Below are 26191 nucleotides of genomic sequence, written 5' to 3'. Positions count from 1 at the left end.
CTGCATCTCTGGTTGACAAGATGGTTGCTGGACACTAACTCTGCCAAGATCACCACGACCCTCTGTTGCACAGATGCCTAAGGACTCCAGTTTCTCTTCCTGTTTCCTGGTCCAGGCTCCTGGTCTATATTTCTTTTCACAAAGAGATGTGAGAGACAGTGCCAGGTTTCTAGAGACAGATGCCTGACAGCACATGAGAAAATAAAATCACAGCCTGATAGTGGGGCACTGTGCTTAAAGCTTGCTCCAGTGGTGTGAGCCGTTGACACTTGGGACAGCCCACCACTGTGTGTCTCCCTCTGAACATGATAGTGGCATCATTTAGGGTTTGGGGCTGCTTTGACACAAACTTCCTTTTTTGGATTGGACCCTCTAACAGTGTTGGTTTCAGAAATGGTTTCTTTTTGTTCCTGTGACATGGGATGGGGGACACAGGAAGGCTGTGCCTCTGCCTTCTCTCCAGCATGGAGCCATCTCCTGGTTTGTGTCCAGTAAAGTCAGTGGCCTTGGAATTGCTGCTACTTCACAGCTAGGCAAAAAGAAGATGGTTGTCAAGTTGGACTTGGGAGGATTCTTCTGTGTTTTCACCAGCCCCAGTCACAGGGTTGACTGGGGACCAAAGGCTGTGCCACCAAGGCTCTGGCTGTGCTCCGTAGATCAGTGAAACTGGGATGCTCCAGGCATCACAGGCCACCCCAGGCACCTTTCCCACTTTTCTACTCCTTGGGCCTAAAGCCTGGCTCAGACCCAAGGTACTCTGCACATGTGGGGGGACCTGACTTGTGCTTTAGGATCCCAGTGTCACCTCTGTAAACTCATGTCCAGGCAAAATGGTGGGAGTCAAGAGACTGAGCGCTTCTGTGACAGGCTCCCCGCAGGCAGCTGAGTGCTTTCTCAGCACAAACGAGACTGGCTATCAGACGTTGTTTCCATACACAGCTGTCCACTTGAGATGGACCTGCCTGAATCTGGGGTCTAAAACATGGTTCTTATCCTACGAATTCAACAGACCCTAAAAGCCCAGAAGAACTTGCATCTTGATTTCAATGGAGAGAGGCAGGCTAGCTCCAGCTGAGGTGTGGGGACAAGTCCAAGGTTCCTGACCTGAGCCAGAGAGAGGGTCCCCACCCCACCTACCTTTGGGGGCACTTAAGATTCATAGTAACTCCTTTTTTTCCCCCCGAGACAGGGTTTCTCTGTGTACCTTTGCTCCTTTCCTGGATCTCACTCTGTAGCCCAGGCTGGCCTCGAACTCACAGAGATCCGCCCGGCTCTGCCTCCCGAGTGCTGGGATTAAAGGCGTGCACCACCACCGCGCGGCTTAGTAATTCCTTCTTAGAGGAAACACATCTACCTAGTAAGAATAGCTGTACCCAAGCAGCACCAAGCCATGAATGGATTCAGAACTCCTTCAGCCGAAAGGTCACACCCAGCCTTCCTGTCCCTCTTTCCCAGCCCCACCTTCCCACAACAGTCGGCTGCGTGGAGTCCTCGTTACTAAATGCTCTTTTCATTTTCAACCTGATAAACCCTAGCCGCGAGAGTCTACCTGTGAAGGTTCAAAGTGCAGCCTTGCAGGCCTCTCCCCCATCACCGGTACAGTCCATGACAAAGAAGGAAATTAAATCGTGTTTAGAGAAAAGCCCAGAATCTGGTAGTTTTTTCTCATCAGAAGAAGTGAGGTTGATGGGCACCCCATTAGCATGTCTGTGGCTGAATCACAGCATGTATTATTTTATCCTCAAATTCTGACCATCGGGAGGCCATCGGTGCGGGCGAGCATATTTTTTGCAGATGCCACAGATCACACGAGAGGATAAGAGCACCTCAGGATAGCAGCATGGGGAAAGTCTGCCTAGCTGAAAAGTGGAGAACAGTGATTTTGAGAATCAAGAAAAACAACAACAAAAAAAAACCCTAAACCTTTTTCACTTTTCCCCAAACTGACAAATTTGACTTGTCAGATGCAAGTTCAACTTGTGGACAAGCCACTAGCGACTGATAGTCACCATGGTAACTGCTAGTCACGTGCCGACACAGAAGCCATCAAGACAAGGGAGCCGATTTCCAGACTGCTTTTCTTCTGGTAAATTCTGCGATGTCAGCCTAATTAACAGGAGCGGAATCGGGACCTTGGTTCAAGTAATTGGCAGACATTCTTAAAGCAGAACAAAGATAATTTAACACCTTCTCTTCCTAGTCTTTGGGTCCGTGCCAAGCCTGGGAAGGAGGCTCTGCACGTCTCCCTCACCTTCCCCATGCGTTTGCCAAGCTTTGAGGAGACCGACTTTGTGGAGTCGTGTCTGGAGAGAGACCTGAATTCTTCTCAAGTTTTTAAAATATCAGAAACTAGTGGGAGAGGGAGCCAAGAACAAATTCAGAACTACCCTAATTGCTCTTTTTAATAAGTATCCGAATTCCACTTCCTTGACTTCTATCTAATAGCGTCTCCAGGCAAAATACAGGTATAATGGGTTTTCAGCTTCTGTGGGTGACACCACTGTTTTCATAGCAGAACGGAAGGACTGTCCCCCTCTCAAAGCACATCTCTTCGCCGAGTTTAAGGTTGGCCTGGTGACTAACGTGAGTTGAATCTGAATTATCACCACAGATCACAGATTTGATCCCTGGTGGAGCCATAGCCTGTTACAAACATCCGAGACTCTCTGGCAAGACGGTGGTTTGGCAACTTGGTGTCCAGCGGGCGGCTGCCACCCACCAATGGCTTTTGGCTCTGATCTCTCCACTGCTGGGCATCAGCCTGTAGAAATCTGTGCCCAGGCATTCAGGTGGCTCAGCTGCATCTTATCCAAGTTTCTAGAACTTTCTTTTGTCTATCACCAGACAATAGTCCTATTGTCCCAGGGCTAATGAGATTTTTTTTTTTTAAAGTCAAAACATAATGATTTCAGACATGCCTTGGGCCTCTTTACCTTTCTTCTGGAACAGAGTAGGGCTTAGCCATCACTTAGGAGTCTTGTTCTGCTCCAACACTGTTCTGGAGCGTTCATGCGTGGAGTGAGGGAGACTTTCAATCAACCACATTGGCCATTGTTGTCTGACTGGGGCTCCCAATCAAATTGCCTGTGCTTCTGTGAGAGCTGGAAATAAACTAACAACAACAACAACAACACAAACAAACAACAAAACAAACAAACAACAAAACAAACAAACAACAAAACAAACAAAAACAAAATAGTCAAGAAGCAAAGGGTATTCACTTGAAGTTCCCTGGAGAAAGTCAGTTGGCCACTGTCCCTTGAGTTTGGCTGAACTCAAAGGCAGGAGGCAGGGTATCAGAAAAGCCATTGGTGGGAAGAACATACAGCTCAAGGCTGCCTTGACTGAAAGCTGATGGCAGAGGTAGCTGGAGGCAGCGAGTGGGGAGCAAGGATCCTGTGCCACTGGGAAGGGGCACATTTCTCCAGCTGTTTCCAAGTTGGAAGTGGACATGAAAATGAGGTACACTGTCACCTATTTGCCAAATCTCAGCAGTCAGCAGCCAATTGGCACAGAGGTTTCCAGGCTTCCTGAATCCATGGCTGCAGTCTGTGTGTGGGGGTAATGGTTCTCTCAGAGTGTGTACAAAGCTGACTTCTCCCAGAACCTCCCCCAAATTAATCAGGGGTTGAACGGTTGGATGTGGAAGGGTGTTATGGTTTGAATAGGAAATGTCCCCCACCCCCATACACAAACTCAAGCCTTCTTAATCCAGGGCTTGATTGACAGCTAATGGGCTTCCTGGAGGATTTGATGTAATCAGTGGGTTTAGCCATTCATGGATTCATGATGGGGTGACATTGTTGCTTCCTGTCTGCATGAACTGAGCAGCCTCTGTTGCATACTCCCTCCAGCTGGATGCTCTGCCTCACTTTGGGCCTAGAGTCACCAGAGCAGAGGACAGGGCTGAAACTGTGGGCCAGAATCAATCTTTGCTGCCTTAAACTATTACAATGTTTGCTGTATCCTTGGCTCAACTGAAGTCACCCCCTTGAGGCACAATCACCTTTTGTAGGTATTGGGAATTTGGGATGGCTGGTGCGATAGGAACCAATGTTGGGTGCCATGAAGATGAACACGAAGCATGAGTTGGGGTGAATTGGCCTCCAGGTCACCCACTTCCATCTGCCCGTTCTTGCCCCACTGTGCCGCCCTAAGAAACTACTTCTTCACTGTCTACCCAAGAGCCTTTCTGCAGTGTTTCATCTTCATACTGCTTCTTACCAAAAGAAGGATTTGTTGGGAAAAAAGTCAGTGTTCATTTAGTCTTTGTTAAGAAACAAAGCTCTGTGAGTTCGAGACCAACCTGGGCTACAGCGTGAGTTCCAGGGAAGGCACAAAGTTACACAGAGAAACCCTGTCTTGAAAAACAAAACAAAACAAAAACAACAAGAACAAAAGAAACAAAGCCAAAAGGCAAGAACTGAGTCCCTTGCTATGATGGACTGGCTAACACAGCTGGAGGTGGTTCTGAAATGCTATGGTAGCCCACTCCATCCACAGGCTGGGCAAGGTGGTATGAGGGCACACAGGATTTCCAGAGTCACTGAAAACAGTAACATTCCTTTTGGCAGCAAAATTATTCTAGACCTTTCTAGAAATCACAAACTAGAGGCTTAGGGAAGCCACACTCAATCTGGAGCTGTAGGGTTTTTCGTTTGTTTGTTTTTGCTTTGTTTTGCTACCTACAGGCCTGGGCACATGTATGTGTGTGTAGTTGTATTTGGACATGTGTGTCTGTGCATAGTGAGATCAGAGGACAACCTCAGATATTATCATCAGAATGCTGTCCACCTTCTTTAAGATAGCTCTTTTTGGCCTGGAGCCCACGAATTAGTCTAGACAGGCTGGCCAGCCCAGCCCAGGGATCCTCCTGACTCTTCATTCCTGGTGCAGAGTTTGCAGGTGTGTGTGACCATGCTGCATGTATGAGGGTTCGGGAGTTGGAACTCAGGTCTTCATGCTTTTGAAGGAAGCTCTTTACTCACCAAGCCATCCTCCCAGCTCTAATAAACATGGGTTTTGAATTTGAAATTCTTACTAAGATAGAAAGGGCATGACAGTTCTCTGGGGTCCCCTTCATGAAAGCATTCATCTTATCTATGATTCAGCCCTCAAGACCTAGTCTCCTCCCCTTGGCCCTGTCTCCTAATGGCATCACACTGGAGGTCAGATTCCATGTGGGAAATCTAGGGGGAAGGCACAACAACCAAACTGCAGCAGCCCCTCTACTTTTCTTTAAAAAGATGTTAAATTCCAATTACGTATCTGAGATAGACTGAATGAAGACATGTTTCAGGAGTCAGTTCTTTCCTTCCACCTGTGAGTTCCAGGTTTGATGGCAGGCACCTCCACTCACTGTAGAGCTGGGCTCCACAGTTCTTTTATAGCACTCAGCTCCACTAGCAGGGCACCAGCCTCTATCTCGTTTTGGACAAGGACTTCCAGAGAGGTGGGTGATAGACCAACACATCCTCTCACCCCTGTGCTGTGCCTGATGATAGAAAAACATCTGTTTCACCTTCATACCATGCCTCACATTTGCTGACACTGGAGTCCTAATGATAATCCGAGTCCTTCCTTCACACCCCACGGACATCAGCGTCACCTCTGCAGCCCGAAGAGCTCTCTGCAGACTGCAGCCAGGGCTCTCGGAGCAGGATGGGAGCCCCCAACAGCCTTCCCACTGCTCCCCCAAAGGCAGCAGCAGAACATGGTCTCCATAGAGCCATGAGAGCCCAGGAAACATCAACTGATGGCCCCGGTGTCTGATGGTCAGCCCTTGGACTCACCACTGTCCCCCTGCTGCCTCTCTAAGGAGCCTCTGCTGAGGAGGCTCTGTTCAGACAGGAGTCTCACCCCACTGTACCATTTTTGCTCCAGTTTTACATTAACATTTTTTTTTTTTTTTTTTAAGCTCGGAGGGGGTCTGATCTTGCAGAATATTTTCCAAGACCCATCCTGGTCTATGCAGATGGTTACCAATGCATGATGATTCAACTGGAGATCTTGGATTTTCTTTTCATTGTTATATATTTTGGTTATTTCTTTGATTTTTTGAGAATATAATATAAGTACATAATTTCCTCCATCTCTTTCCTTCCTTTAAAACTTCCTGTATACCTTCCATGATCCTTTTCACTTTTTATTAATTTTTTCATGAAATATGTTTTGATCATGTTTCTCCCTCCTCTAACTCCTCCAAATCCACTACTGCTATTCTGCTAACAGAGCATAGTAGAAAAATGACTCCTAATGACAGATAGAAGTATGCCATTTTGCTATACCTATAGATTGCTCCCCACTTAGCCCTCATCAGAGAAGCTTCTTCTTGCAGTCGATGGGAGTTAACACGAGACACACACCTGGACAATGTGAGGAGAGTGAGAGACTTTGGATGGCTCAGTCCTAAGTCAAATGTCTTCATCAAAGCCCTCCACTCAAGGCTTAGGGATCTATGTGGAAGAAACATCCAAGAGATTTCAAGAGCTAGAGGTGGTGATTGGCTCCGAGGAAACAGTGTCTCCCAGACACAACAGGACTAATGAAGTCACAGAGACTGTGGCAGCATGCATAGGACCTACATAGGTTCAAGCTGGATGGGGTCTCGGCATTGAGAGAGCAGAGTGGACATGGCTTTTTTGTTGGTTTTGTTTTTTGTTTTGTTTCGTTTTTTGAGATAGGGTTTCTCAGTGTAGACCTGGATGTCCTGGAACTAACTCTGTAGACCAGGCTGGGCTCGAACTCATAGAGATCCACCTGCCTCTGCATGTGCCACACTTTCTAGAGTCCTAGTTTCAGATATCTGTGAGTTCCAGGATAGATCAGTTTACAGAACAGTCTCCAAGACTGCCCAGTTTATTGTGTTTTAATAGTGATCTTTTCCCTCATTTGATGATATGCCCCATATACTGTACTCTGTACAGTTCTAGGCAGTGGGATGGAGCTGCACTCCCAGGCAGCCATGAGGTTGCCAGGGAACCATTGATGTTATACCATATTTGTGTTAAGCGAGGATGTTTCCCTAGGTTAGCTGTAGCAGGAATCTTAGATGGTCTTATTAATAAAATCAAACCTAAAGCCAGTTATTGGAGTGAATGCTGGAAGATCAGAGAAGCAAAACAAGCCACAGCTTCCTCACCTTGCCAGTTCCTCAGCTGATCCTGTTTCCTCAGACTGAATGCTTCTGAATCCTCCTCCAGAATGAATCTCAGCTGAACTGCTGCTCAAAGCCTAAAAGCTTAATCAGCCAAAAGCTTCTAGTTTCTGGTATTCACGCCTTATATATCTTTCTGTTTTTGCCATCATTTTCTGGGATTAAAGGCTCACTTCTTGGGATTAAAGGCATGTGTCACCATGCCTGGCTGTTTCCAATGTAGCCTTGAACTCACAGAGATCCAGATGGATTTCTGCCTCTGGAATGCTAGGGTTAAAGGCGTGTGCTACCACTGCCTAACCTCTATGTTTAATATTGTGACTGTTCTGTCTCTGACCCCAGATAAGTTTATTAGGGTGCACAACATTTTGGGGAACACAATACCACCACAGTGAGTGGTATTAAGTTGCATTTTTTGGCTAGTGATATTTGTACCTTAAAATGGCTTTATCTAATCCCATAGTGGGTTGAGGATCACTTATATTTGGGTGGGAAAGATACCGTCAGGCCAGGTACCTGTGTCCTGGCTGTCCCTGAACAGGTGTCAGGGCCTGAGCTAAGCCTGGGAAGGATTCAGCTGCAGGCCTCTGTGCTCCCACATCTTTCCATGCAGTCATTTAAAGAGAACAGAGACTGCAGAACTAAGGATGAGAAGACCACACTTCAAACCAAGCAGCCTAGGCTTCATGCCATGAAGCAGTGATGCCTCCACGTATGGAAGACCACTGGTCCTTTCACTATGGGGTCCTTCCAATAAAGTGGGCACGATGGTAGCATAGTTCCCTAAGGGAATAGGTGCTGACATCCACAAAGTGGAAAACATTCTGGGTCTGGTGCTGAGACACATAGCCACAGCTTGTCTGTCAGGGATGGTAGCAAAAGGCTCAGTTCTTGGGGTTACCAATGCTGTTTCCTTTGGGGCTGAACTCCACTTACTGCCCCAGCCAATGTCTGACCTCTGAGTCACAGATCCACAATGCCACATCCACATGCCCTGTCCACTGACACACACACACACACACACACACACACACACACACACACACACGAGTCTCCTCCCTCTTAAAGGCTGTAGAGCTACAGCATAGAATGGAAGGGAGAGCTAACAACAGGGGGAGTGGGGAGGGAGAGAAAGACAGACAGACAGAAACAAAACTGAGACAGAGATAAGAAAGAGAGACAGAGAGCAAAAAGAAGGGGGAGGAAGGGGAAGCAGAAAGAGGAGGAAAGGAATGAGGGAAGGAAGGAAGGGAGGGAGGGAGGGAGGGAGGGAGGAAGAAAGGAAGGGAGGGAGGGAAGGAGGGAGGGAGGGAGAAAGAGAGGGAGGGAGGGAGAGAGAGAGGGAGGAAGGAAGGAAGGAAGGGAGAAAGGGAGGGAGGAAGGAAGAAAGGGAGAGAGGGAAGGAAGGGAACAAAAGCATATCCAGGAAAATTGGTACCAAAAGAATCTCTGGGGGGGGGGGGCAAGACCAGGTGGGTGGTGCTCATTTGCATAACGGTGACCACCAGGTAAAAGGGTGTTAAGTGCCTTGGAAGTGACTCTGGCTCCCAAAAGAAATACTTCCCTTTTGTTCCCCATGCGCCCTAAGGACAGAAAATGTGCATGGAGTCAGAAATGCAATCACAGGAAATGCTTACACAGCATGCTTCATTAAGAACTTGTCCCTTGGTGCTTGCATACCCGAAAGTTGGCCTTGGGGAAACACCATATTTGCTTGCTTTCCTGGATGGATGAACTTGAATTCATGCAGAATGGAGAAAGTTGTTTTAATATTGTATTTACGAGTCCAAGGACTTCCCCGCACCATATATTAAAAGATAATACCTCACTACACATGTAGGCCATACTGGCTTCAAACTCACCATCCTCCTGTCTCAGCTTCCTTAAATGCAATGTTTATAGATACCACACTATACAAGGCTCCTCAGTAAGTACATATTGTTAAAGATTTATTTATTTTGCACATGAATGTCTTACCTACATGTATGGAAGTACACTATGTGCATCCTTGGTGCCCATGGAGGCCAGAAGGGAGAATGACAGGTGGCTGTTGCCATGTGACTGCTGGGAACTAAACCCTAGTCCTCTGCACAAGCAACAAGTGTTTTTAGCCACTGAGTCAACTCTTCAGCCCTAGGCAATGTTTAGCCCGAGTAATTTCCTTCCCTGCAATCAGCACAGCCTTCAAGATGGGCCTTGCTAACCAAGCTTGCAGATGAGGCCACTTCCAGAGGAGTTGACTTTCTCAGCCTGGTGGGTTCTTCCCAGAGTCTATAGCCTGTGTGCGGCAGTCACATTGTCAGGTTTACCCTAGAGTCTGGGTGCAATGTCTTCTACTGGAATCACTGGCTGGTACCTGCAGGAAGAACAACTGAACGAGACGGAGGATTTAGACATGTCTCTGCCCGGGTGCTGAGGCAGAGAGCTGGGTTGAGGCAGCAGAGGGATGCTGATGGTGAAGTTCAGTGTCAGGAGTAAAGCTTCCTCTGAATGTGGGTTGAGGTAAAGAAGCTGGAGCTCCAGCCAGGCGGGCAGTGGTTGGCACATGGCCTCTAATCCCAGCACTCGGGAGACAGGCAGGTGGATCTCTGTGAGTTCAAGGCTAGCCTGGTCTACAAAGGGAGTTCAGGATAGCTAGGACTACACAGAGAAATCCTGTCTTGAAAAACCAGAACTACCCCCACCTCACTCCTCAAAGAAAGAAAGAAAGAAAGAAAGAAAGAAAGAAAGAAAGAAAGAAGGAAGGAAGGAGAGAGAGAGAGAGAGAGAGAGAGAGAGAGAGAGAGAGAGAGAGAGAAAGAAAGAAAGAAGGAAAGAAGAAATCAGAGTTCCAGTGGGATTTCAGGAGCTTCCTACCACATAGTATTTACCTTCCGTCTGCACTATGGCTTTCGACCTGGCAAACTTCTCTTTTTACCTCAGGGCCTATTGATACTAAAAACCTCAAATGAACCTAGCAGTCACTGGGATTGGAGGAACTTTTCCAATTTCCTGACATGATTTTCAAAATCTCTCAGAAATAAAATATAAAATAAAAAACACTCCACAATCAGGGCAGCTCTCTACAGGCTGTGGCAACAAATGCTTCTAAGATCAGGTTGCCCTGGATGTTGGGGAGAATGTGAGACACTAAAGTGGGGTGAAGAGAGAGGGGTTCCTCACTGGAGTCACATCAGCGGTTCTGGATCTTTCCACCTGACACCTCTCCCCATTAGCCTGTATGCATTTCTGACCATAGGGGTGTGGGTGGGCTCTTTCTGCTGTGGTTTAAATGTCTTCCCCTGCACTCAAGATGACATTGTATCCCTGTCATGATGGTATTGACAGTCAGGTACTTTATGAGGTGATGGTAAATTCCCCACTCCGACAGAATATAGACTAAGACACCATGAAGTCAGTGCCCTACCACCATGACAAAATTCCCAAGGCAAACACTGTATAAAGAAAGAAAGGCTTATTTGGGCCTGTGGTGCCATGGTATTATGGTAAAACCATATGGTAGAGGAGGTTTGTTTGTATTGGTCCAGGCTCCTCTGTCTCCCTTAACACTAGAGGAATCAGTGGCTTTCCCCACATTCTCTATTGGGATATATGAAGCGTTTTCATTTATGCTTTGTATATTTAAAGCAGAGCTAGAGCTCCAGAACCAGAGTAGATTTTGTATGTATTTCTGAATCAACTGGGAAACTGCTTTTTGTGGTCAGATTGGTTTTTTTTTTAATCTGTGGGGGAGTTGGAGAGAAGACATCAAGGTGTTTACAACAGTACCCTCTATGTACCTTCTATGACACCTCAATGTCCCATGTCCATGACACTTAAGATAGCTGCACAGTTGTAACACACTCTGAATGCTGTGTGATCTGCGTGAGCTCGCCAAGGAGGGAAGAAGGAACTCTTGAGAGGGGGCTCAGGAGCACATACTGCTCTTGCAGAGGACCCGAGTTCCATTTGCAGCACACACAAGAGGAGGCTCACAAGCCTTGAAATCCCGCCTCTAAGGGATCTGATGCCCTCTTCTGGACTCCTTTGCACCTGCACTCACATGTGTACATACACATAGACACATGCATGTACACATAACTAAAAATAAAATGAAATTCTTCAGATGATGAACCCATGTGAGACCATGTTTGTTTTCTGTAGCATATTTGCATGGCAGAAAGGGGGTTTTTCCTCTCTGTCTTTCTCTTCCATTGTACGCTTCTACAAAGGTCACACAGATACCAGTTACTCTTAGGAGCTTCTAGGAGAGCAGGGCAGACCAAGGCCCTGGCTTTCCAGGGAGCAGAGTAAACTACAGAAGGGTCCTTCTGATGTCTGTCTGCACAGAATTCTTGCATGAATTAGCAAACAGTGAGAAGAGATAAAGTCAGACTTAGCTCAAAGAGCTACCCCTGGGCTGACCCCTGAGGGTCTCTACACCCCACCTGGGCAATCAGGAAGACCAGACAGACATCGGCAAACAAAAATGTTTCCAAGAATTGGTGAAAAAGAAAAAGAACAACCTCAAAATTCCCTTAAAGAGGGACCCATTGGAGCCAGGTCACAACAGAGGAGGGATCATGAATATGTAAAATAGGTATATGGGACACTGAAATACAGCTCAGTTGGTAGAGCCCCTGTCTAGCATGCACAAAGCCCTGGGTTTGAGCTCCATTACTGTGTAAATCAGTTGTGATGGGTAGAGGTTGGAGGATCAGGAGTTCAAGGCCATTCTCAGCTATATCTTTTTGTTTGTTTGTTTGTTTGTTTGTTTGTTTCAAGATAGGGTTTCTCTGTGTAATTTTGGTGCCTGTCCTGGATCTCGCTCTCTAGACCAGGCTGGCCTCGAACTCACAGAGAGCCGCCTGGCTCTGCCTCCTGAGTGATAGGATTAAAGTTATGTACCACCACCACCCAGCTCTCAGCTATATCTTGATAGTAAGTTTGAAACCAGTCTAGACTACATGAAACCCTGTCTCAAAAATTTTTTTTAAAAAGATAAATAAATAAGATTAAAGCTAAGAGGAAATATGGGAAAATCTGTTTGCAACCTTGAAGTGGGCGCAGCAAGGGCCTTGACAGCTCACAAGGATGAAGGGGAAAGAGTGGTAAGTCTGCCTTCATCAAAATGTGAAACTTCTGACTTAAAACCAGAAATAGCTACAAACCGAGACAAAGACAGTAATAGAGCAGAGGCCATTTGTAACATATTGTCTATGATTGTGTATGTATGTATGTCAATATATAGTATACATACACATGCACATATACTTACATTTATGCACAACTATAATGTCTGCACACATGTAGAGACTCTCACTAGGCACCTCTGTAATCCAACCTTTAGGAGACTGGGGAAGAGGTTCACTAGTTAGAGAGAAGCTGCAGAACCAGAGCTGTCTCAAAACAAAACAAAAATTCTAGGCTGTTTTCCAGGCTCGGCTGGGAGCACCTAGTAATCAGCAAGGAAAAAAAAATCATGAGTAACAGTTGAGGAGAAAAATGGATGAAGGAGCTGGCCAGCCAATCCACAGGAAAGGAAAGGCCAGCAGAAGGAAGGGCAGAAAGGGGCTCTTGCTTCATCTAGATTGTATGAACACTTTCCAGTGAATGCTTCTGCTTGGATTAACTGTACAAAAATAAATAAAAAGTTACTTTCAGATTAAACTTGAGCAATACAATACATTCATTTGCCAACACCCTGGCAGGGCACTCTCAACCTCCTACAGAGGAGTGGTTTTGTGTGAAGCTGGGTAGTCACAGAGCTGTCAACAGAAGTGAGAGAGGCCAGGGATGACAATGGTCAGTCCTATGGGACCCAGTAGGGTATGGATGGAGGAGGCACACGAACAGGGGAAGGGGCTCTCCACTTGAGTTGGGGTGGCTCCCAGGGGCCCGCCAGGCCTGGAGGGACTTGGACATCTCCAGAATCATGGATTCCAAAGTATCTGCCCCTGTGCTACATGCTACATAGAGGTCAGTCTCAGTGGATGGTGGCTATTTTATTCCTCATGCCGCTGTACATTTGAATGATCCACGCTGAAATTTTATTTAGAAGTGTCTAGAATCAAATTAGGGACTCTAGTTTGTAGACCAGTAAAGCATCACCAACATCTTTGTTTTATTTTTTTCTCTCTTCTTCTGTCTTCCTTTTGGCTTTCTCTCTCCTCCCTCCCTTCTTCCTTTCCCCTCTCACTTGCCCATCTACTTACTCTCTTACACAGTATACATTTTACACAGCATCCCTTCTCGGCACAAAGACCTTGGCTGGCTTCCCAAGACAGAAGCTACCTAGCTCTTACCCCAAGGTGCCTCAGCATGCAGCTGAAGGGAAGCCCATGCCAGTCACATTGGAAACCATGGTGTCCCTGGAAAAGAGATGCTATCATGGGGTCATGATACAGACCCGTGGTCCAGATGCACCTAAGACAAAAGCAAATTCCCATCCCTTCCCAACATGATTCCTTTACAAGTTGGGGGATTTGAGGGAAGGAAAGCTCTGACTGAGCCTTTGCTGTGCTCTGGAACCATACCAGGAATCTTAGGTGGTTTCTCTTAGCTTCTAGGCCACCTAGTCCTGCTGCAGCCCACATGACTTTACACTTTTCATTTGCTATTATTTCATTTGGACTAGACATGTCTTCTGGAAGAGTATGCTGTTTCATCATCAATGAAAACCAAATAGCTGTGACACACAGAGCCTAGTCCTGGCTCAGTCATGCTTATGAGGTTGGGGACAGTAGGCCAAAGCCAGCGACGGAGCTGGGACACTATGAAATTCACGCTGCTTCTCAGAAGAGTGCACACCTGCCACTCACACCTGTGGCAAGCTCTGTTGTTCTTTTGTAAGAATCTGTAGAGTGTGTTTCCGTATCTGCTGTTCTGATGGGTTAAATTCAGCTGGAGCAGCCAGCAAGCTCTCTAGCATAAGTGCAAACTGGAAAGCCTCACTGGCTCCTGTCTTACTCCAGTCTGCCTCCTGAGAGCACGCACTGCCCATGGAGATACTTTTTAAATCATTTTTTTCAATGTGCATTGGTGTTTTGCCAGCATGTATGCCTGTGTGAGAGTGTTAGATCCTCTGGAACTGGAGTTACAGTCAGTTGTAAGCTGCCATGTGGGTGCTGGGAATTGAACTCAGGTTCTTTGGAAGAGTAGCCAGTGCTCTTAACTGCTGAGCCATCTCTTCAGTCCCCATGGAGATCTTTTATGACAGCTCAACTGAGACATAGACACCCTGATGTGGACTAGGAAGGAGGTACTGTTTTGGTGGAACCTCCCACCTGAACCCTGTCCCTTGGCTCTCCTCTGTAGAGGGCATCTTCTTCCCTGGCTCTCCTAAGGTCACTTCCGAATTCAGATAGATAGATCCCTTCCCCTGCTGTCTCTGGATCCTTGGCATATCGTCTCTCTGGTTCTAATAGTCCTGAGATCCACCGCTAACAATATGGATACAATCAAAATCCACCAGCAAATTTCCTCATCCACCCAAGTCTCTGGACCCACACACACTCTCCAGCTCATTTCTACCCCCAGGGCATCCCCAGAGGCACACTATGTAAGTGAGTTACACCTTTACGCCAGATGGGGATGATTGAAGGGATGGATGTCAGGAAGTCAGAGTAGGTTAGGAGATGAGATCCAAAGATGAAAGTTCCAGGAAGATGAAAGCCCATAGAAAATGCTGGGAGGAACTGGGACACATTGGCATCTAACTAGCAAAAGTCTTGACAGAGTGCATGCTGGGAGGTGAAGAGAGACAAACAATGATTTAGACCTTCCCAATGATGCTACTAAGCAGGAATATCCTCCATTTGTAATTGAAGGTTAATTGTCTTCCATTTTTAAAAATAAAAATGACATGCTTAGTCTTTTTGTTTTCTTTTCCTGTGAGAAAAGCGCTCATGTAGCCCAGGCTGGCCTTGAAATCTCTGAGTAGTCAGGACAGCTGTGAACTGATCGCTCTGCCTCCAAGAACTTAGGAGTGTTGGGACTGCAGGTATGCACCACTGCATGCGTTTTATGGTGTGCTGGTGGCTTCCTGGATGCCAGGCCAGCTCTCTGCCAGCTGAGCATGTCTTACAGGCCACCTTTCTTTTTCTGCCCGTAACCACCATTGTCTTCATGTACAGCTCAGTTTCTCAACCTCTCCAATATCTCAAGTGCCTTCTCTGAGCTTCTAGCCCCATGAGCTCCCAGCTTCAGTGTGTGATGGGATTCTCCCGCATGGGCAGGCTTGGGGTCCCTGCCTGGGAGGTCCCTTGACTCTACACACTGGGTTAGCCTTCTGCTTCCAGCTACCTTGGTCCCCAGGTGCCACATGGTATTTCTTAACACTTGGGCAACAACCATAAAAACCCATTCCACTTTTAGTTCAGACTCAACTTGAATTCTATCCCAAGTTCACATTCCTTCAAGGACTAAGTTGCCTGGTGTTCAACCCGGATAGCCAGAATTGAGAACTCGCCGGGCCGTGAACACAGGCACTAGTGTTTGGTAACTGGTGTGTGCTGCTGGCCTGGCTTTCTGTTTGGGAGTCTCTGGGGTGATGTGCGACCAGATAAGGGTTGTAATGAGAGAGGGAGGGCCTTGGGGGTTGTCCAGTGAAAAGACAGCTGGAAGAGTAAACAGACGCTGCAGCTCACTGTCTAGACAAATGTGGGTGCGCAGTAGGTCTGCAGGGTGACTCAGAACTGCCAATGAATGCCCCCTATTCATGGGTCCAGGCCTTTGTTTAAGTCCAAGCCTGCATTTTAAAAACAAGAACTGGATGAACTGGTCTGACCACTGCAAAGTGCTGAACACTTCCCCCAGGCGGGTACTCAGGTGAATGAAGTCATCGATATTTTCTTATTTTCTGTGCAGTTCCAATCTGTGATTAACTTTTATCTCTTCTGTGAAACAACAGCCTCCCTCAGACGGATAACAATACAGAGGGCTGGGGGCGAGTGTGCTGGGGAACTTGAAGCCTCTGGGGAGGAGGGGAGAGGAGGGTCATACTCCCAGCCCTGACCCCTGTAACTGCACTGTGCCCAGATGTCCCTGCTTCAAGCTCATTTTACTCAAAGCCAACTTCCCCTGTCCTTGCCTCGTTGAAGGCTTCACCATGTACCAGGAAGTCTTAATAGAACCATCTACTAATTTTTGAGTCCTGCCCCAGGACTTACAAGCAACCCAGTGGACCTCACCTCAGAAACGCCTTCCACCTTCCTCCCTCATCATCCTCACCTCTGCAAGGACCAGAGTTCCCCTTGCTTAACTAAGCAAAGCTCCTCTTGGGAGAAGGTTTAGCCCTGGCAGTGTAAAACAGCCGGGGAAACCCAAGATGAAGAATATAATGCGTGAGTTAGTCAGGTGAGACCCCGAGACACCCCCACCCCCATCTACACTGTGCTTAGTCTCTTTTGATGGACACAGACAAGCCAGGAAGGCTACTTGGATTCTTTACTGTAGCAGTAGAGCAACAGAGAAAGCAAGAGGTGCCTGTTGGTACATGGCTTCTCTACTGGGTAGGCAGAAGGGAGTGGTAGGGACCAGAGCCAGGACTGTCAAGAAAAAAAAAGACAGCCTGCTGCCCAGGATGCATTGTCTAAGGAAGCGTTCTTCCCAGGTCCCTGCAAGGGCAGAGCTGGTACCTGAAAGTGAGTGTGTCCTTTTGAACTTGACATCCTGGGCTTGGTTTGTCTGACCTATACTGGCCCTAGTGAAGACAGTAGTAAAATATAAAATAGGTTTATAAACCCAGCCTAGGGACAGCCACTAATTGATGTCACCAACTGTTGGCGAAAGGGAGTACCACGGCCCCACCAATGCAAGAGGCTTTCACACATTCTGTGGGTGCTCTGCCTATACCTGATGTCATGTGTCAAGGGAGTGGAGTCATCCGGGACCCCCCTCGGCAGGAATAGCATCTTCCACCAAGGCCTCAGCTCAGCTCAGCCCCTGTGTGATTCCAGGGACAGGAATATGTGCTTAACAATGTCAAGGGACAAATAGACCAGGGTGGGCCTTGAATTAGGATCTTTCTTTATTTAAGAAACAGCCATCAAGTGCAGGCTCTGTAGCCGCTCCTGGACAGCGGCCTCCCTGGTGTGCCTGGTGTGGTCCCCTGCTGTTTGCAGACCTGTGCACACTCTGCTTCCCCACTGCTGGTAAACAACAGGGTGAGGGGAAGCAAGAATAAGAACTTGTTGTTATTCATTATTCCAGACAGCCCTGGCTGGCCTGGAACTCACTCTGTAGACCAGGCTGGCCTCCAACTCAGAGATCTGCCTGCCTCTGCCTCCCAAGCACCACAAAGTCTGGCTTGGAATAACAACTTAACACACATTGACGAGATAGTAACTGTGAGGTCTGTCAGCAGATGCAGCAGGTGCAGGCTGCTTCAGCTCAGCTCCTGTGAGACAGAAATGAGTCGTCACTGCTGAAGGAATGATGCCACTCAGGGCCAGTGGCCACAGAAAGGCTGGGAACTGCACACCACGGAGACCAGCGATGGTAGCCAAGGCCTCAGCACTCTGACAAATGTGTACACACAGGAAACAGATGGACAGAATCACAGGTATGAATCTTTTCTTCTCTAACTTCATCAAAAATTAAGAAATCACCTTTAAGCTATTGAAAAAATTATCAGTACATGAAAGATTTTAAAAATAAAATGTATAAATATTAATATCTGTGCATATGTATACATGAGCATGCATGTACATGTGTGATTAAGCATGTGTGTAAGTATGTATATATGTGTGAAAATGTGTGTATCCATGTTTGGGTGTATGTGTATATATATATGCATACATGAATATGAACTCCTATATATGTGCATGTGTGTGCATATACGTATGTATGTTTGTGTATATGCTTGTGTATATGTTTGTTCTTATGTGTACTTTGTGTACATATTTGTGTGTCTGTGTGATGTTTGTATGTGCATACATGCATGTGTATATGTTTGTACATATGTGCATGTGGTTATGTGTATGTATGTGTATTATAGATTGTATACATATGTATGTGTGCAAAGTTTAGTAATTAAAGATAGCCTGTAGTGGGATAAATCTTTCCCACCTGCTGGTACCTGAATAACCAGTTAAAGGCTTAATATTAATTACAAACTATTTGGTCTATGGCCCAGGCTTATTGCTAGCTAACTCTTGCATCTTAAATTAACCCCTTTCTATTTATCTATGTATTGCCACGTGGCCGTGGCCTTACTGGTCTACTGGCATGTTGCTCCTTGGGTGGCAGGCTGGCGCCTCCCTGAATCTACCTTTTTTCCCACTGTATCTTTGCTTGGATTTCCCACCTATCTATAACCTGTCTTGCCATAGGCCAAAGCAGCTTCTTTATTAACCAATGGTACCAATGGTAACAACATACATTCACAGCATACAGAAAGACCATCCCATAATAGTCCTTATTTGCTTTGAAGAGGCACAGAGGATTTACAATTTAACCATTCCCTAGGTTTCAAGGACATGTACAAACACCTAGACTTCATCAAACTCACACAGATCAGATTCTCTAAGCATTTAACCTAACCCTGTTAAAGTAGACATCAACTAGAAAAGCATCCCAAAGTCATATGTGGTGGTATTGTGTTCCCCAAAATATTGTGCATCCTAATAAACTTACCTGGGGTCAAAGAACAGAACAGCCACTAGATACAGAGGCTAGAAAATTGTGGCACTCATGCCTTTAATCCTAGCATTCCAGAAGCAGAAATTCATCTGTATCTCTGTGAGTTCAAGGCTACATTGGAAACAGCCAGGCATGGTGACACACCCAAGAAGTGAGCCTTTAATCCCAGGAAGTGGAACAGAAAGCAGAAAGGCATATAAGGCGTGAGGACCAGGAACTAGGCTGGTTAAGCTTTCAGGCTTTCGAGAAGCAGTCAGCTGAGATTCATTCTGGATGAGGACTCAGAGGTTTTCAGTCTGAGGAAACAGGATCAGCTTGAGGAACTGACCAGGTGAGGCATCTGTGGCTTGTTCTGCTTCTCTGATCTTCCAGCATTCACCCCAATACCTGGCTCCGGGTTTGTTTTCATTAATAAGACCCTCTAAGATTCCTGCTACATTCGTATGTTTGACAACTCCAACAATCACTTCTCAATGACTCAGAGATTAAACAGGGAGTGAAGGGCGAAATTTCTGTGGAATAGACGTAGTAGTAAAGTGTTACACGCCGTCCCACCCGAGCTGAAGTAGATGATGAGTGTCTATCACTGACCTAAGATCACGAGAGGCTGGAAATAAGTGAGCTGAATGCTCAAAGTAGGAATTATAAGAAATGACTTTATTGTGACAAGAGATATTTATCAAAAATGTGTATTAAACACTATAATGCTGGCAAATCTTTGGAGCACTCCTGTCAACACCAGCAGGAGACGAGGAGGCTGTTATCAATATTTTCGTTCTTCAGTTTGCAGGATGCTGTACCTAAAACAATGAGACAAAAGACAGGGGAAAGAAGCTCAGAAGAAGCAGAGAGGCCCTGCAGGGCTTTTGCAGGGACTGTGCTTGTCTACGTGGAAAACTCAAGAGAGTCTTCAAATAAACTGTTCAAAAGCAAAGTTGGCAAAATCCATCCAATAGAAGACTGCAGATAGAAAAAAAATTGTCATGTATTAATTCAAAATTTTGTCAGTAATAAAAATCTCATCTTTCTGCTTCTGTTTCACAAACTATGTGCAAGTTGTTTGGGTTTTCATTGTGAATTTCATTTCCTTTTGAGAAAGCTCTAAAAGAGAGGAGAGAGGCAGCGAGTGACTAGGACTGTCTGACCCTGGTCTTGAATGGAAACTAGATTTAACTGGACAAAGATGTCGCTCATCCTCTAACGACACTCTGAATTCAACACAATCACACCCCAAATCTCAACAGGTATTTTTGCGTGTAAAATTTGACAAGAGGATAACCATCAGCACTAATATAAACTTTGATTAAGGAGAGTAGGGCATTGATACAGAGATGTCAAACAACTTCAAATAAAATCAGAGAAATTCAGAAACTGACCCTTACACACAGGGATTCTACAGGACAGAAGGGGCAGGATAGACCAGTGAAAAAGCAAAGAAACTTCATTCATGGAATAATTTAGATTATTACAAATTGTTCATAATACTTGTATGTTCATATAATTTAGAGTACAATAGATTATTCACATAAAGACAATTAGGTCATGTAGCAGGAATCTTAGCAGGTCTTATTAATAAGAACAAACCAGTCATTGGGGTGAATGCTGGAAGATCAGAGAGACAGAACAAGCCACAGCTACCTCACCTCACCAGTTCCTCAGCTGGTCTTATTTCCTCAGACTGGAAGCCTCTCAGTCCTCATCCAGAATGAATCTCAGCTGAACTGTGCTGCTCCAAAGCCTGAATGCTTAACCAGCTAAATGCTTCTAGTGTCTGGTCTTCATGCCTTATATATTTTTCTCTTTCTGCCATCACTCCCTGGGATTAAAGGCTGGATTTCTGGGATTAAAGGCATGTCATGCCTGGCTGTTTCTAATGTGGCCTTGAACTCAGAGATCCAGAGGGATTTCTGTCTCTGGAATGCTAGGATTAAAGGCATGAGTGCCACTGCCTAACCTCTATGCTTAATATTGTGGCTTTTCTGTTCTCTGACCCCAGATAAGTTTAATAGGGTTAACAATATTTTTGGGGAACACAATACTACCACAAGGTCATTATACCTTTAGATATGCAAGAATAACCCAGAAGTTGATGGAATACTTAAATATAAAAAGCAACAATTCTTTTGTTTGTTTGTTTGTTTGTTTTGGTTTTTGAGACAGGGTTTCTCTGTGTAGCTTTGTGCCTTTCCTGGAACTCACTTTGTAGACCATGCTGGCCTCGAACTCACAGACATCCGCCTGCCTCTGCCTCCCGAGTGCTGGGATTAAAGGTGTGTGCCACCACTGCTCAAAAAGCAACAATTCTAAATAACACAGAAGAAAATATAGATGATATCTTTCTGAACTCAGAGTAAGAAATAATTTTTCCTAAACTGGATACAAGAACACAAACCTTAATGCAGAACAAATAATAGATCGCTTAGCATAATATGTCAGTCTATAGGAAACATCTTAAAAGACTTACTCATGAGCATGTCAAACATCAAGCCATAAAAGGATATTTACAATGCAAACAGAAAGTAGACAAAGGTTCAGAACCCAGAAGATAAGAACTGTAAGTTCTTATCTCTAAGTCAGTGAGGAAACAATAAATGGCTTAGTGAAAACCAATAAGGAAATGGCGTGGGGAAGCCACGGGAGGGAGAGAAACAGCAGAGGAAGCCTTGGCCAATGGTTAGGAAGTGAATCCCATTTCATGTCAGCAGGAGTGGAGAGGAAGTCTTTCAGAGATAATGGGATTAGATGACATCATGAGGACTGGTACTCATGATAACAGTGGGTTTATAAAAAGAGGAAGAGAGACCTAGGCTAGCTTGGTTTGTTCCATCTTGCCATATGGTACCTTCCACCCCATTACGATGCAATACAAGGTCCTCACCAGATCCCAGTATCATGCTCTAGACTTCTCAGCCTCTAGAATCTTAAGCCAAATAAACTTCTCATCTTCATAAATTATTCAGTCTCTGGTACTTGGCTATAGCAACAGAAAGCAAAGTAAAGTAACACTGTATTAGTGGGGTCCTCCAGGGAAACCAGGATATACACAGGTATAGAGATTTACTTCAAGGACTACAAGTGTTCATGAAATTATGGAAACTGTCAAGTTGAAATTCTGCAAGGGAGGTCAGCAGGCTGAGAAAAGAAGGCAATTCTGGGGTCAACGTTGAAAGAACAGCAGAACAAAGACCTAAGGAAAACCTGAAAACCTAGTACTGCAGATAAAGTCCCCAAAGCAGCTTGCTGGAGAATCTCTTTTTGCTTAGGGAACCCAGCTGCTCATTCTGTTAGGGCCTTTACTAATTTAAATATAACGCTCACCTAGAAAGACCCCCATGGAAATATCTCATAGTTGATCCATAACATTAACCATAAGCACTTCTGCATCAGATTGGCCAAAGTATTGGTCGAACCATACCAAGTGTTGGCATGAGTGGCAAACACTGGGAACTCATACCTGTTGATAGGGGCATACAGTTTAGTCTTCCCTTTGGAAGACAGAGTTTCAGACCTGAGACTCTGCCACACATGTGCACATATTCAATGCATCACTGCCCAAAGTTGCAAAAAGAGTGCTTAAAGAAATCGACATGAGAGATTGGGAAGGTGGCTTCACCAGCACCCGAGGCCGCTCCAAGGAGCCTGAGAGACCCACAGAGGTTGCAGGGATCTGGAGTGGCAGAGGATGAGCCTGCAGAGCTCGAAGTATCTCCTGAACAGCTAAAAAGACAAAACAAAACAAAAAACAATCTATCTAATGGGAAGATAACCCTCTTACACTTGCAGACAGGGTTTCACTGTGTAATCCTGACTGTCCTGGAACTCTGTAGACCAGGCTGGCCTCTAACTCAAAGATCCGCCTGCTTCTGTCCACCTCCCAAGTGCTGAAATTAAAAGCGTGCGCCGCCGCCACCACCACCACCCAGTTTGAAAGATGCTTTTCAAAAATGTTATCATTGGTGGAAAAAAATGGCGGACCAGAGTTGCACAACCCATGGAGAATAGCAGGTCTAGAGACTCAGCAGAGACAGGTGTGGGACAAAAGGAGCATGTTGTTGCCGAGGGGGGCCGGTCCTCCAGCTGCCAGGAGACTTGGGCTGCCTTGCCCTGTTGCTGCACTCTAGGCTGGTGTTCAACCTACAGGCCCTGCCTGGGCATGGAGCCTCGGCTGCTGCTGCTGCTGTTCACATTACTCGCCCTGCTGGAGGGAGGACAGTTCTGGCTGCTTGCTGCACTGCCCTCAGGCTGCCATGCCCAGTGTGCAGGCAGGGTGGCTGGTGCTGAGGCAGGTGGTGTGCAGTAGCCTGGAGCTCATTTGGATCCTGCCCTTGCATGTACTGTCCAGCCACACGATCAACCCACCTCTGGGCAACAAAAGCATATTTGAGAGGAGTTTCAGCAACAGTCCCATATTTAAGGTGCTTCAGAAACCTTGAACCAGATGGTAAGCATTGCAGCTCGGATGGAACGGGATCCTGGCAGTCGGGAGCCAAGGAATACCAAAGTCATTGTAAGCTTAGCAGCTTACAGTTCTGCTCCAGGGAAAGGTTTCCCCGATGTAACAACGCTGCCCCTGCAGGGGAGGGTTTCCCCAGCAAAAGTGTTACAGTTCTGCTCTGGTATGCTAAAAGTTGTTACTTCTGTGTTACACTCCACTCGAGATGATCTCACCCAAACCTCATTCAAGAGATTTATTGGGAGGGAGAAATCCAATAGGGTAGGCCCACCTCTGCCAGGGTAGAAAAAGGCAGCAGCAAACTGAGCAGGCACAGGGCTTATATAGGGCTTCTTAGGGCGAAGTTTCTCCAGGGAGAAGTTTTTAGGGAGGGAATTGGTCGGATTTCAAGCCCCTTGAGTTTGGACAAGCTCAGATTGGCTAGATTTCATGATTTCATGCTCAGGGATTGGTTGGTTTTCTGTTCAGAGATTGGTTGGTTTCCTGCTCAGTTGGTCAAGGGTAGAATGTGTTTCTTTGGCTCTGGTTTTAGTGCCAAAGTGTGTTTCTTTCACTGGCTCTGGTTTCAGGACCTGGGTGGTTTTCTTCCCCCCACTGGCTGTGATTTCAGGGTCAGGGTGGGTTTCTTTTACTGGCCCTTTTACCCTGCACAGATCAATGACACTTTGCAATAAGTATTTGCATATAAAGCTGTTTGGGCAAAACGACATACAGCAGATTGCAACAGCACTTTAATAAATGCAAACAACAGAAAGATGGGAAAGATAAATGAATGGAGCAGAGTGGGTTGTGGGGGAGGGGGAACTGGAGATGCAATAGCAGAGACAGCGCAGTCACAGTGGACAAAGTGTGTTGTTGCTGAGTAGGGCTGGTCCTATGGCTACCAGGAGGTTTGGGCCACCATTAACGTGCCTTACCTGGTGCTGCAAACACTGTGGTTGAGCCTAGGGTATGGGTTGCATGGCTGGCATCAAGGGCAAGGTGATGTGCAGCAGCCTGGAGCTCATGAAGGTCCTGCCCCCAGACTCTGGCCAGTTACATGATCACACTGTCTCTGAGCAGCAGCGGGATGCTGGATATGAAGAGTGGTTCATTGTTTGGATTGAGTCTCTTCCAGTGACCTCTGTGGTCCATGCTGCCACTGCCAGAAGCCATACTGGTCTCCATGGTCTGTGCTGCAGATGGAGTCCATGCCGATGTCTGTGATCTATGCTGCCACTGGCTGCTTTGAACAAGGGAGCTTCTTTTGCAGTGGTATCAATGACTGCAGACTCAAAACTGAGGATGAGAGGCACTGAAGGCCTCTGGGACATGCCTCCCCTGGAAAGAAACAGTCCAGACAGGAAACTGTTGAAGAGAGTCCTTAAAAATGATGATAAAGATGCTGAAATGTAGCTTTTTACAGTTGATGGCTTCTGGCTGGGATGGGGGTGGGAAAGGACTCAGGTCTCTTTAAGGGGTGGGTCACTGGGGGTTTGACCGTGTTCCAGTGAGTATATGGGCAACATAAATTAGACTTTTCTTTCTTTTTTTTTAATTAAGAGATTTTCCATTCATTTTACACATCAATCACAGATTCCCCTGTCCTCCCTCCTCCCACCCTCCCCAGCCTTCTCCCCTAACCCATCCCCCATTCCCACCTCCTCCAAGGCAAGGTCCCCCATGGGGAGTCAGCAGAGCCTATACATTCAGTTGAGGCAGGTCCAAGCCCTTCCTTCCTGCACCAAGACTGCACAAAGTGTCTCACCATAGGCACTCATTCCAAAAAGCCAGCTCATGCACAGGTCCCTATCCCACTCTCTGGGGGCCTCCTAAATAGTTCAAGCTAAACAACTGTCTCACTTATCCAGAGGGCCTAGTCCAGTACCATAGGGCTCCTCAGCTACTGGTCCACAGTTCATGTGTTTCCACTAGTTTGGCTAGTTTAGACTTGTTTTTTGTTTTGTTTTGTTTTGTTTTTGGTAGGGTGCAAGTGTGGGAGGGTGAATCTGGGAGGAAAAGGAAGTAAGTGTGATCCAGTGCATTGTATGAAATTCCCAAAAAAGAAATCTGCTATGGGATGGTCTTTCTGTATGCTGTGAATATGTATTGCTACCATTGGTTAATAAAGAAGCTGCTTTGGCCTAAGGCAAGACAGGTTATAGCCAGGTGGGAAATCCAGGAGAGACAGAGGGAGAAGAAAGGCAGAGTTGAGGCAAATGTCCAAGGAACAAGATACCAGCAGATTGGTAAAGCCACGGCCATGTAGCAAAATATGGATTAATAGAAATGGGTTAATTTAGGATGTAATAGCTAGCTAGCAATAAGCCTGAGCCATAGACCAAACAGTTTGTAATTAATATTAAGCCTCTGACTGGTTATCCAGGAACACATAGGCGGGAGAGATTTGTCCATCTACTGAAATCACCATGAAGTGGCTAACTTAATCATGAGAACTTTTGGTGACAGAATAGCGTATAGTAGTTTAAATATAGGCACTAGAGCCATGTGCATTCACAGGGGTAAATAGAAACACAATTGTGAGCAACAAGGCCTAGTTCAGAAGGACCTCTGTAGCTGAATAGACTTCTCTGAAAGTTCAACTCATAAAGCAATATTGTGTATTACTCATGGGCAAACACCTTAGGACAATCTACAAAAACATGTTTGGTGTTCACACATACTAAATTCAAGCTCAGGCGTTACTTGATAAATAGAGTTGGAAAATTAGGTTAAGAAAAAAAGTATTTTTTATGTCCTGGAACAAGCAAGGGCAAATATTAAGATGTGATGAGGTCATAGGGGTGGGATAATGTATATTCCTCTCTGCCCTTGCTCTTGTGTGCTCATATTTTTCCAAATGCATGTTATTGAGAGATAGTGCCTCAAATGAGACATCTTAGTGAAGATGCATGCAGGATTGGGGAAGTATGATTCTGTGGGAGTATAAGGACCACAGTTAGGCAGGGCCACACAGAAGA

At 46.0% G+C, this 26191-nt stretch overlaps 1 long non-coding RNA gene across 1 annotated transcript in view; it reads left to right on the top strand.

Moving 5' to 3' along the window:
* Positions 1 to 19738, top strand: part of LOC118582883 — a 174270-nt gene extending 154532 nt beyond the window's left edge. Inside the window, exons 3-4 of the long non-coding RNA XR_004944803.1 lie at positions 17502 to 17699; positions 19562 to 19738. This is a non-coding gene — a long non-coding RNA (uncharacterized LOC118582883). The remainder of the gene's footprint in view (positions 1 to 17501; positions 17700 to 19561) is intronic.
* Positions 19739 to 26191: the final 6453 nt, after the last annotated feature.

Source organism: Onychomys torridus, chromosome 4 (genome assembly GCF_903995425.1).
Source record: "Onychomys torridus chromosome 4, mOncTor1.1, whole genome shotgun sequence".
Classification (NCBI taxonomy): Eukaryota; Metazoa; Chordata; class Mammalia; order Rodentia; family Cricetidae; genus Onychomys; species Onychomys torridus.
Note: the sequence above shows the minus strand (reverse complement) of the source record. Positions and strands in the feature narration are given on the sequence as shown.